The following is a 13,207-nucleotide window of genomic DNA, read 5'->3' on the forward strand; positions in this document are numbered from 1 at the left end:
TTAAACTGAAAGAAGAAACGCATATTATGCTGAAAAGTAGTGAACTTCGAATTAACAGGTAATGAAATGTGTATAAAATGTATGTGTTCTCTAGCTGTCCTTTACAAAACCTTCAGTCATCATACCATGCACATAAGACATACTATCAAGACGAACTGCAACAAATACTTAAATAACCACATAGCATAAATACATAAACTTCAACATTATCCTCATCTGCAAAGAAAAACTTCATTATCATTACTATCATCACCTGCAAAGAAAAACTTCATTATCCATATCACCATAATTCCCTTATCATCGCCTGTAAAGAAAAACTTCATTATCCATATTATCATATTCTATATCACTATTCATCATCATTCATTATCATCTGCAAAAAAGTCACTTCATTATTCATTATACAACTATTCATAGTATAAAGTTCCTTATTTCTAGCATATTTCATCACTAAAACTAAGATGTGTAGTTCTGTCTGACAGTCTGCATCAATCGCCTCGTATTCTGAAAGAAAAAATTAGTTAAGACTGCTATCATACGATGTGTATAGTATACTCTTGTTAATGCTTGTTAATTCTGATCCATTTACTCTTCGTGACGAGGTATTGTATCTTCTTTCGTTCATTGCGAAGGTGAAATTCCCATTTCTGTTTAACTTATTTCTTTTACACGTTATTTCTTTCTGAAAATGATGAACAATGATTAATGTCTTGCATTTAAATCATGTACCCATTAAATAAAAGCTGGTTTCTAGTGATATAATTGAGCATACAGCATAGCATGACAGAAAACGTAATATGTCAAAAACATAGACAGTGTGCAGGTACAAAAATGTACACAGAGCATCACAATGTAGCAGCAAAAAAAAAGTAAAATAGTCACGATGTTGAGATATCATAAGGCAAAATGTCAAAGTCAACTAGTGTTTGTTACATCTTAAATGTTTCATAATGCATACAAACAAAACAGGAAAACAATCATACATACATGAAGAATGGAAAATGTGCACAGTCTGATGTGTAACGACAAGAAGAGCGACCTACTAACCTTACCTTGCCGGGCACTTGCCAAGAAAAAATACGATAATCATCAGTAAGTAGCCACATAAATATAATTGCATAAGTGGTCATAAAATGTGTAAGTTCATCTGGAAAAATGTGCACGGTCTGATGTGTAACGACAAGAAAAAGCGACCTGCTAACCTTACCTTGCCGGGCACTTGTCAAGAAAATATACGATAATCATCAGTAAGTGTTCATGTGAATTTAATTGCATAAGTGGTCATAAAAAAAATCAGGAAATGTCATTACAGTGTGATAAATCATAAAGTATGTTCTTTCAATAAAGGGTTTGATGTTGGAGATATGGTGGTTCCCTTTGGTTTTCTGGTTCTCAGAGTTTCGATGTGTACTACATTGGGGTGAGGGATGCTGCGAATTCGATATGGACCCGCATATAGAAGCTCAAATTTACTACATCTACTTTTTCCTCTATTAGATAAATAATGTGTGCGTACTAAAATCTTCTGTCCAATGTGAAAGTCACGGCGTGTACAAACCTGTTTTTGCTGTCTTCTCCGGCGCTCTACGGCACGTTTGATGTTGTTCTGCGCAGTGTCAATTATTTCATGGTGTCGTAGTTGACGAGATGTAGGAAAGGTTACTAATTCTTTAATTTTGTTAGGTGGTTCAACATTTTTCATTATAACAGTCGGAGATAGCATAGTAGATTCATTTGGTATGGAATTAATTACATCCTGGAATGAGAGTATGTGTGTGTCCCAATCAATATGTCTTTTATGGCAGTATATTCTGCACAGTTTACCAATTTCTTTCATTAATCGTTCACAAGGGTTCGAAGAAGCATGGTACCTGGATATATAGATTGGAGAAATATTTCTAGCTCGTAACATACGTGTCCATATAGCAGATCGAAACTGTGGTCCATTGTCGGAAATTACTTTCAATACATGCCCTACATGAAATAGAAAATGTTCTACAAATGCTTTCGAAACAGTTTTAGCAGTAGCTTTGCGTAACGGAGTAAAAGTAACAAATTTTGAATAGAGTTCAACAGCGACAAAGATGTAGCAAAAACCTCTATTAGTTCTGGGAATCGGACCAAAAATGTCTACAGCGGCCAAGTGTCTCAATTTAACAGGTACAATCGGATGTAATGGAGAAAAATGTGAAGTCGTATCTGACGTAGCTTTCTGGGAGATTTTACATGACGCTAAAACTCGTCGAATACGTTTCTCCATGTTGGTAAAATAACAGTTCTGTCTCAGTATAAGAAAACATTTTCTCGCTCCGTAATGTGCGTAACTTAAATGAGTATACCAGATTAATTTGTTAACAAGCTCATCAGGAATGCATAATAACCAATTGTTGCTGTCAGGGTGAAAGCGGCGAAACTGTATGTCATTGCGTACAGTGTGATGGTTTCTAATGGTAACATTATTCCTATCTTGCCAAAGGTCTTTAATTTCTTTCCACACGTTGTCTTTACTCTGCTCTTGTGCTATGTCTTGTAATGACGACGAAATGAAATTCTCAAATGCAACTTGTTGAATGTACATGACGCTGAAATTTGCTTTGCAGAAGTTGGATGCGATGTCTTGCTGATTGTTGCTGAGAGAACGGGATAGTGCGTCTGCTACAATATTTTGTGTGCCGGGAATGTGAACAATTGTAAAATTAAATTCCTGTAAATAAAGTTTCCATCTGCTTAATTTGTCGTGTGTAAATTTAGCGGAAAGTGAAAACTGTATCGCTCTATGATCTGTGTAAACGGTCGTATGTCTTCCATAAAGAAAATGCCAAAATCTCGTAAATGCCCAAACAACACATAGTGTTTCAAGTTCTGTAACAGAATAATTGCGTTCAGCAGGTGACAGAATGCGACTCGCAAAGGCAATGTTTTTAATTACTGTAGTGCCATCTTCTTCAATTTCCTGAAAAATGTGTACGCCTAAAGCGGTGTTAGAACTGTCGGTTGCAATGGAAATTTTTTTAGTAAGATCTGGATGTGATAAAAGTGGTGCATTCAACAAAGCATGTTTCAGGTTCATAAATTCAGAATGTGCTTGCTTATCCCAGGACCAAATAGTGTTTTCACCTGTCAATTGACATAATCTATACCCCCGCCGGCGAAACATTGCACTAGACAGTTCGCTTTTTGTCTAGTTAGGTTGGCTATACTGTAATAGCGATGTTGCAACAGCAGCCTCTATACACACAGCAGACGATACAGTTTTACGTCCCGTCTCGTAAATGCAAGCGATTGAGCAACTACAGTGTATATAAAAACTCGTTTTTAGTTGTACTACAATGACAGGAAGTAAACAACCGTATAATAATGCATGTAAATGCATAACAATGCGCACCCTTTCGATAACGGAGCAAAGAAATAGAAAAAACAAGCATCTGACGACTGGTACTTTAAAATCAATAATGTACGTAGTTTACAAAATAAATAATGACCGAGATTGCAATAAATAACCAATATTAGTAATTTTTCACTCACCAATTTACAGCGATTATGGCGCAATTCCATCCAGCTCGCCATCGTCACTGTTGTCCGACTCATCGCCAAAACCGTCTTCATCGTTGTCATCAGCAAGACAAATCATTAATTGTTCATGGCCACTGATAATGCCTTCTGTTGTCTGTGCTGCTCGTATAAGCTTCTCGACGTGCTCTACTTTTTTTCTCCATGAGGCTGCATCCACAGTCACAAGCGCTTCACGCAACAGCTTTTCCACCTCTGTTATTGTAAAGGACTTGTTGTTGTTCCTTACATACATTTTTACATCACTCCATATTAACTCAATAGGGTTGAAATGGCAGTGATATGGTGGCAGCCTTGGCAATTTCGTCTACTACATATGTAGGTGCCGTAGGCTTATTTTCTTTAACAGAGAATATAACAGAACCTTTGTCATACTCATATCCGCTGCAATATTTCGAGCCTGTATCCACTGCACCATAACTTCTTTCCGATCATTTGTGGTTGGGGCTTTGTTCTGTATCACCGAATGATATGGAGCATTGTCCATTACAATTGTTGTAGGGACAGGAAATTGTTTTAAAAGGTTCCTGAACCACTCAACAAATCGTGTGTGATCCATATGTTCATAGTAATCACCAGTCTTTTTTGATCTAAAAACTAAAAGTGCGTCGGGGACAAAACCACTGAAGGAGCCTGCATTGACCACAATTAATCTAGCTCCTCTTCCCGTCGGCTGATGGCCGCTACTGCTGGGTGTGTTATCCGTCCAACATTTACTGACAGCTTCCCCGGCATTAACCCACGTTTCGTCCAGCCAGATTATGGAATTAATGTCTCTGCCCACAATTTTGTGCAAGAAATGCTACGAGCGGTAACAATATGTGCCCTCTCTAACAGTACTTTGCGTCCGTCTAGCGTTTTGTAACGGAAACCCATATTTTTAGCACAATTTTTAGTGATGTTTTACCACCCCTGAAGAGTTCACTTTCTTTTAAAGAGATTAATAACTTAGCTACAGTCGGATACTCTTTTCTGCTGTAGTAAGCATAAACATGACTACGAATTGCATTAGTCTGAAAAGAATCTGAATCTGTGATAGGACTAGGCCGCTTTTTCTTCTTTCCCGGGGTTGATTAAAAATGTATTATTTGATCCAGACATCTCGGAATCATTACGGCTCACTTCAGTATCTTCCAAGTTTTGTAGTAATACTCCCTTACTTACTACGGTTCTTGCACTAATACCAAGAATTTTCGACGTACGTTCCACCACTTTGTCGGCAGGAATTGATGGCTGTCCATGAATGCTTACGTAGTTTTTCTCCTGCTCGTAAAACTCACGAGTTCTGCGTAGTAACTCCAGTACCTGGCTGTTTAGCGGCACCCCTGGACGCAAAGGATTGTCACTAGGTGAACGAAGTCTTTTCGGTGGCATTTTCCAAGTATGTACACTCACAACGTAACAAAAGTCACAACGATATAGCACACAGTACAACGAAAACACGCGGTAAACAACATACAATTCACGTTGTATACACATTCACTAAACAAAGCCGGCAACACGGGAACATTGACGTCACAGCACGTGAGTAACAGCAGTGCTAACTGTGCTGTGATTGGCTGGCGCCCCACGCTGAACGCCTAGCGCCTATCGTCCTTCACTTGTTACTCTGTTACGCTGCCAACTTCATACGCAAACGTCAAGTGCAATGTTTCAGCGGCCGGGGTATAGGGGTGTCTAAAGCAGAGTAATGAATAAATTTACGAAAAAAGTTAATTAAACCCAAAAAGCTGCGTAGTTGTTTCTTCGTCGTAGGAACAGTAATGTCACGTAAAGCTTGAAGTTTTTCCGGGTCAGGCGCAATACGTTCTGCTGAAATTACATGTCCAAGAAATTTTATAGAAGTTTTAACAAAGTGCGATTTACTGAGATTAACTGTGAGTCCTTGTGCACGAAAAGTTCGTAACAGTTGTTCAAGAATCAGATTGTGTTCAGACCAGTTAGCTTCTGCAATAAGAATGTCGTCTACATACGTTGTGATTCTGCTTTAAGTTCTGTCGGAAGTATAGTATTCAAACCGCGAATAAATGCTCCTGAAGAAATAGTTAAACCGAACGGTAATTTACAAAATTGATAACAGTCACCAAAACAAAGGAAAGCCGTGTACTTTCTGCAGTCCGGATGGAGTTGAATTTGCCAAAATCCCGATTTCAAATCTAATGTGGAATAAATAGCAGTAACACGAAATTTCTGTAGAAGTTCTTCTAGTGTTTGAGGGCGATCTGTTTCATTAATAATAATGTCGTTGATGTGACGCGAATCAAGTACGAGGCGAAGTGAACCATCTTTTTTCTTAACAACATGGAGCGGGTTTATGTACGGACTAACTGCCGGTTCAATAATTCCTTGGTCAAGCATAGCTTGCAATTCTTTCTTAACTTGTTCTCTGTGAATATACGGAATGGGATAATGTTTCGCTTTAAATGTGTCGTGCTGTTTAACTTGAAATTCATACATAAAACCGGACATAGTAGCAGGAACGTTGTCAAAAACTGGAGCTTGCTGTAAAAGAATTTTGCGTAGTTATGTGCGTTCGTCGTCTGTATTTGCACTGCTCTGTTTAACTTTATCAGAAATCATCCGTATAGCGTCATAGTTGGCTTCGTCTGGAGTATTATAGTTGTGTACGTACGTATCTGTGGACAATGAGGAATGACAGTCTATGTTACGTGATGCGGAAATCACCTCTGTACGATTAATTGTTTGTTCTTCTGCAGATAGAGATTGCTGAAATTCTAAAGCCAATTGTACATTTTAATCCTTTAACATTAAATAGGAGTTTTGAAAGTCAATAATTGCGTCGTGTTGTACCAGAAAATTCGTACCTAAAATAACGTCTGTCGTCAATAAGGGAACAATCCAAAAATTTTAGTGAAATGTATGATCTGCAATACAAAATGATAAATGTGTCTGTAATTTAACATCTGCTCCTTTACTAGATACTGCTCCTTTTACTTTCGTTTTGCCTAATGGTAACGTAGGATAAGTATTCTCTTTGTTACATTCATTGAAAGTTTCCTCATTTATGACTGACATAGGTGATCCAGAATGGATTACTGCTGAAAATTTCGATGGTCCAATTTTTACTTGGATGACAGAGTGTGAAATGGTTTTTTGAATGACTGGTCTTTCCTGCAAAAGAGTGTCTCGGATGTCGTCAAAAGTAATAACATTTTCGTGAACAAGATTCTGTGTGTCAAAAGTATTGCTTGCGTTACTGGAAGATGCAACCTGTACTGTATCTAGTCAAATTCTATCTGACGTGCTGTTATCTGCGGAAGGATGCTGTGGCATTCCCACTATTTGTACTGTTCTGTTATTTCGTCCTGACGTATTACGTTCGGGATGATATCTACTGTTTGGTTCATTCATGATAATATGTTGTTGCGGATAATTTTGCTGCTGATAAGACCGACTGTTATTAAACGTACGCTGAAAATTGTGCTCATTATTTTTACGTCTGTCATGATAGTCATTTCTATACGGTGCATTGCGATAGGAATTGAAATAGTGTGTTTTCTGTACGTACTGATTCCCTTGTTGCTGTGCGTTACTATTTGTTGGAGCTGAAGCTATTCGTGCAGGCGGCGAAACATTAAAGCTTGGTTGACGTTGTACATTACATTGTTGGTTAGGTATGCTAACCGGTTGGCTTTGTTGCTGTTGCGTTGAAAAACCTCTATTGTTACCAAAATGCGTTCGCTGTTGCTAATAATTTTACACATATTGATGATTAAATTTTGTCTGTTATTAAAATTCTCGTGTTTGTCATTTCTGGAGCGTCTAGTAAAAAATGTCACTTTCGGTAAAACTTGTCTTATCAGGTTTTCTTTACACTTTCATAATCCTAGATAGAGCGATAGTTGAAGAGCTGTTTTGATAAATATAAAGGATAGTAGAAGAGAAGGCAGCAGTGCAGAAAACTAAAGATGAAATAGCACTACTACGGCTCGGGGCCTTGTGCGCGCTACGGCACATATTCATTAAAGTGTAATGAATCCCCTGAGGTCTATTACGCGCTGCAAATAAATTTTAGTTTCTGCGTTACAGGCAATGCCGTTGAAAATTCAAAAGCAAATTGTCGTATCCAGTCCAAAGCTAGTTTCTGCGTTACAGCCAATGCCGGTGAAAATTCAAAAACAAATTGCTGTATCCATGCTAATTCTAGTTTCTGTATTACAGGCCAAGCTGGTGAAAGTACAAAAATAAATTGTCGTATCCAGTTCAAAGCGTGTACCTGTGCTCTGTCATTTTCATATACCTTAGATTTTTTTTACGGATAAAAATTGCTTATAATCAACGTTATCGTCTCTGAATTTGTGAACAAGTTCAGGTTTGCATAAGAATCTGTTTGTCTGTGATTGTTCGGAATCTAAGTCACGTACTCTCTGTAAATTACCTAAATTATACTGGCTGTGTGAGTCTGACAAATGTTCGCAAAGTGGCGTCTGCTGTAATGTATTAAACGCTGAAACATTTTTTATCTCTGTCACTTCTTGCTGTAAAGTTGACAATTTTCTCCGTAATGTATTGTTGGACGAATCTATCTCACTGATCGTCTGCTGTAAATTTTGGAATTCAGGTGTTTGATTAAACGAAATCGGAGAAGTATTGTCTGATTTGTTGTCATTATTACTTTCAATAACGTCAATACAACTGGCCAATTCATCACATTTTTCAGTCAGTATTTTTACCTGATCATCGTTTTTAGTGTCACAAGCATTAATTTGTTTTTGTATCTTACGTGTGGTTTCGTTCAATTTTTTAACGTCTGCTTTGATGGCATCGGGATCCTGTATTAATTCAAATTGTTCAAGTCTGTCGGTCACTGACTGAAAGGCTACTGTGTGTGTATCTGTTTTTGATTTAAGATCGGAAATTTCATCACGCAATTCGGTGTTCAACTGTTTGATAGTATTAATTTCGTCTGATACTGTAGCAATATTGTTGTCTACGTATGTTTTTGCTTTCGTAAACAATTTACGTTTATCTTCCTGTCTCTGTGCGGTAGTTGTTTCCATGACTTGTCGCTTTACTTTATTCTGCTCCTGTATAAATTTACGGTAACGCGTTTCACTGTTTTGTAGGTGGTGATTAAAGCGTTCGTCAATTTGGCTATTCTGTTGTTCAAATTTCGCGTCTACTTTTGCATCCAGTGTGCGCGAAAGTTCTGTTGACATTAATTTAAACTCGTCGAGTAACTGTGTTGCGTTTTCAGAGCATTGTTTACCGACTGCACTAATTTCGTCTCTAAGTGATTCTGTTGTAGCTGCTTGCGTATTCCTTAGTTCTTGAGCAACATATCTAATTTCTTCACTACTTTTCCTAGCACAAGCCTTAATTTCCTCACGTAATTGTTCTTTAGTATCATGACATTGCGCGGTAACGGCTGTAATCTGTTCACTAAGCTGTTTGGAATTGTTATCTAATTTTTCATTAAGTTGTTTCTTGTGTTCACTAAGTTGTTTGAAATTTTCATTAAGGTTGTCTTGTTTTTCACTAAGTTGTTTGTGATTGTTGTCTTGTTTTTCATTAAGTTGTTTGAAATTTTCATTAAGGTTGTTTTGTTTTTCATTAAGTTGTTTGAAATTGTTGTCTTGTTTTTTATTATGTTCATTAATTTGTAGCAACAATGCCATAATTTGATCCGAGCCAAAATTAGCAACTCTATTCTCTGTGCAGTGTGTTGGTGTACCCGCAATTGTCACGTTTTGTGTAACCGTTTGGTTATTCTGCGATTCTTGAAAAGGTTTGCCAAACGGATGTGCACTGTTAGTCACTACCTCGGAATCAAATAAATCTGTCGTACTTTGGGTACACTGTTCGTTTTCGTTAGAAAAATTTATCTGTTCACTATGCAAATTTTGCAAATCGGGCGTGTTAAACTGTGCAGCGTTCATTGTAACAGAACGTGGCGCGTCGTCAATTGTCGTTAAATTAACAGAGAACACAAGCGAATTTGTTTGCTCATCATTAGCATTAAAATCATTACTAGTAGTCGGTACGCACTGATTGTCTGTAATTGGAGGATTATCATCATTACACTGAGTGTCGCAAGTATTATCAGTCAAATTATTCGAGTCGGCTACATCATTCATTACACATCGCGATGTACTGTTAACAGTTTTTCGCGGCATTTTTTACAAATCAAAAGTTAAGCACAAATGAAACAAGGACAATGTAAAATGCAACAAACACAATTACAACAAAGAGCAATAAATTGCCGATGATCTGTGAAAGAAAGAGTGACAAATTAGTAAATGCGTTGCGCCAGATGCAAATTACGTGTAAGTAAATAAGAGCAGATATATGACTACTTCTCAGAAGATTCACAAAGAAATACGATCCTGGCCAGATGTCGCCAAGTGTAACCTCCCCACAAAAATATTTAAAATTAAAATATGAACCATGTGTAACCTCGCCATGGAAATAATAATTAAATGAATTTTAAATAATGTAACTTCTGAACAAAATTGGCTCCCATTTATAATCTCTGTGAAGAAATGCATTCACATTTAATGTTCCCACAAAATTCTTTTCTCATTTAATGTTAAGTTCGAAACAGAAAAATTCCTGAACACCAAGATAATAAAAAATATTCAGTAAACTGGTAAATTTTATGACGACAGTAGCGCTGCGTCTCGGCCCTGTATTCTGAATAAAAAAAGCAAAAATTCTTACCTCAATAAAAACTGCGAATATATCTGCTCTTACAAAAAAAAGTTTTGGCACAGCTCCGTGCAATGCTGGCCTATGCTTTGTGATTCGTGAAAGGAATAATTATTCATTGGATAAAATCTTTAAATTGAAACGAATACTTTCTTTTTTTAAAAAGAAATTACTTTATATTATAAAAATTATTATTTGGGCATTTTTTAAGAAATTGATGACAGTTAATATACATTACTAGATATGCGCAAGGCTGCTTCTTTACCTTCTACAATAATACCCATCCTCCAGAGTCTCGACCAGAGCAGATTCCCGACACGCGCACACAACCGCCGACTACTGCCGACTCAAGCAGACTACAGAAGACTACTGCCGACTAGCGACAAGCAACAACTACATACTGCTCTCTGGTCAGAGACTCCCCCATGCCTTGCCCATCGCCGGCAACGCATACGTCTTACAATATATTATTTCTCTTTGAATTTTTATAATTATTTTCAATGTAGTAACGTTACATGAGTGTGAATGTGCGTATGTTAAACTAAGTTAGTGGGGAGGGTGCTGTCGGTTACTAAAATGTGTCTTTGCCAATCGAATTACTTACTTGGTTAACCCGCACCAGGTGCTCAGACCAGCCTATTCGGGATTTGCCCATTGCAGTGCTCGCTGCATTTCGTCCATTCATCAGCGAGGTGGAAGAGGGTCAGGGAATTTCCAGTCAGGAATGCTTGGAAGGGGTTCCCAGTTTCGACACTTGCGTTAAAGCAAAGGAATGCTCCTGGACACGTTGATCGTAATTGGGCGACTGTTGCTTCGGACTGTTTGGAACTTTTACATTGCTGCTCATTGGTGGAAGTCCCCAAGAATTCCAAAATAGTGTTAAGCTCATTGTCATATGTGATACCGAAAGCAGTTATAAAATAACTAAGCTTTGAGTGGTACTGACACTATATTTGAGGCATATTTATTTAGCGTATGGCATTTAGACACAACTGTTATTACAATCAATATGCAAAATTGTAATAATTTGGCATTAGATATTCTTACAGTTATTACAATAGTTATACAGAATTATACAAAATTATACAAAATTACACATAATACACATGTTACAGTAGTTATACAAAGTTATAGTAGTTTGGAAGTAATTACAAATAAACATCTAATGAGTTAATATATGCAATTGATTCTGGAGTCGCCATCAGGAAATCTTCTGGAGTCCCATCATAGGCTGTCCTGGGGCAGTCTTCTATTATGTGCTGGATAGTTTGATTTTCTCCACATTGACATAGCGGCGATTCTGTCATGCCCCACTGGTAGAGGGAATAGGCGCATCTGCCATGTTTAGTTCTAATTCTGTTTAAAGTTGCCCAGGTTTTGCGTGATAAGTCAAAACCTGGAGGCTTCTGGGAGATACATGGAAGTTTGCTGATGTTCTTTAAGGACCATTCTTGGCGTCAGACGCTGGTTATGTTGAATTCTTCCTCTGTTGCAGATGTGGCTATTGCGGTTCTGATGGGTGACCTTCTGGAGCGGAGGCGGCTTTGGGTGGCATCTTCAAAATTCTCATGGATGGGTAGATTCCGATTGCTCATTATCTTTTTGTACTCTCTTATAAGAGCGTTTGTGCGGCGTAGGTTAGGGGGTGGTATGTGGCTTAGTACTGGGAGCCATTCCACGGGTGTAGTCTTTATTACACCAGCGATCATTCTCATTGTGTTATTGAGCTGTGCATCGATTCTATGGGTATGGGGGCTGTTTAGCCATACCGGCGCACAATATTCGGCAGCTGAGAAGACGAGACTTAAGGCTGATGTCCGTAACGTAGTAGCTGCCGCTCCCCATGTCGTTCCACAGAGCTTCTGTATAATGTTATTCCTTGTTTTTAGTTTCTCTGCTGTTTTCATTAGGTGACCTTTGAAAGAGAGTGTTCTATCGAGGGTCACACCTAGGTACTTTGGGGTTTTATTGTGGGTAAGCCATGTGGTCTCGAATTTTATTCTGAGCTCCCTCTTAGCCGCTTTATTGTTTAGGTGAAAACATGATACTTCTGTTTTGTTGGCGTTAGGTTGCAGGTGCCATTTTCGGAAATATTCTCCCATCTTCTCCAAGTCAGCTGTTAGGGTCTCCTCTGCCCCTTCAAATGACTGACTTCTCGTTGCAAGGACCCAGTCATCGGCGTAGCCAAACTTCTTTGATCTTGTTTCCGGTATGTCTGCAATGTAGAGATTGAAGAGGAGTGGTGCAAGCACCGATCCTTGAGGTAGGCCATTTTTTAATTTCCTCGGTGAACTAATATCTGAACCCATGGTGACTTGGATCGTTCTGTCATTCAGCATGTTGTTTAGTAGGCGAGCTGTTAGCTTACATGGGATTATGCGGAGGAACTTATAAATCATGCCTTCTCTCCAGACTGTGTCGTAGGCAGCTGACAGGTCTATGAATGCTGCAGAGGTTTTAAGCTTTCTTTGGAACCCAGCTTCAATGTACGTCGTGAGTGAGAGAACTTGATCGACACAGCTGCGGTTTGGTCTGAAACTTGCTTGTTCGATTGGTATAGCATTGAGTATTTTCTGGCAGATTCTATTGTAGATGAGCCTTTCTAACAATTTATATATTACTGACAGTAGTGCTATGGGCCTGTAGCTCTTCGGTGAGTTTGTTGGTTTCCCTGGTTTTAAGATGGCTATTATTTTCGATCTTTTGAGGTCACTAGGCACATTACCGGTTTGGATGATGTTGGGGAAGAATCTCGCCAGCCAGAGTTTTGTGTATTTACCGCAGTGTATCAGGAGTTCTGGGTTAATGCTGTTGAGTCCTGGTGCTTTCCCTGGCTTGACCTCTTTGAGTGCTGTTTCTATTTCTTCGAGTGAGAAAGGGAGAGCGTATTCAGTTTCTGTCGCCTTATTCCTCAGATTCCTGAGTTCTCGTTTTATCTTGATCGTGTGTGCTCTGTCACTAGGGGCTC

Source organism: Schistocerca piceifrons, chromosome 2 (assembly GCF_021461385.2).
Source record: "Schistocerca piceifrons isolate TAMUIC-IGC-003096 chromosome 2, iqSchPice1.1, whole genome shotgun sequence".
NCBI lineage: Eukaryota > Metazoa > Arthropoda > Insecta > Orthoptera > Acrididae > Schistocerca > Schistocerca piceifrons.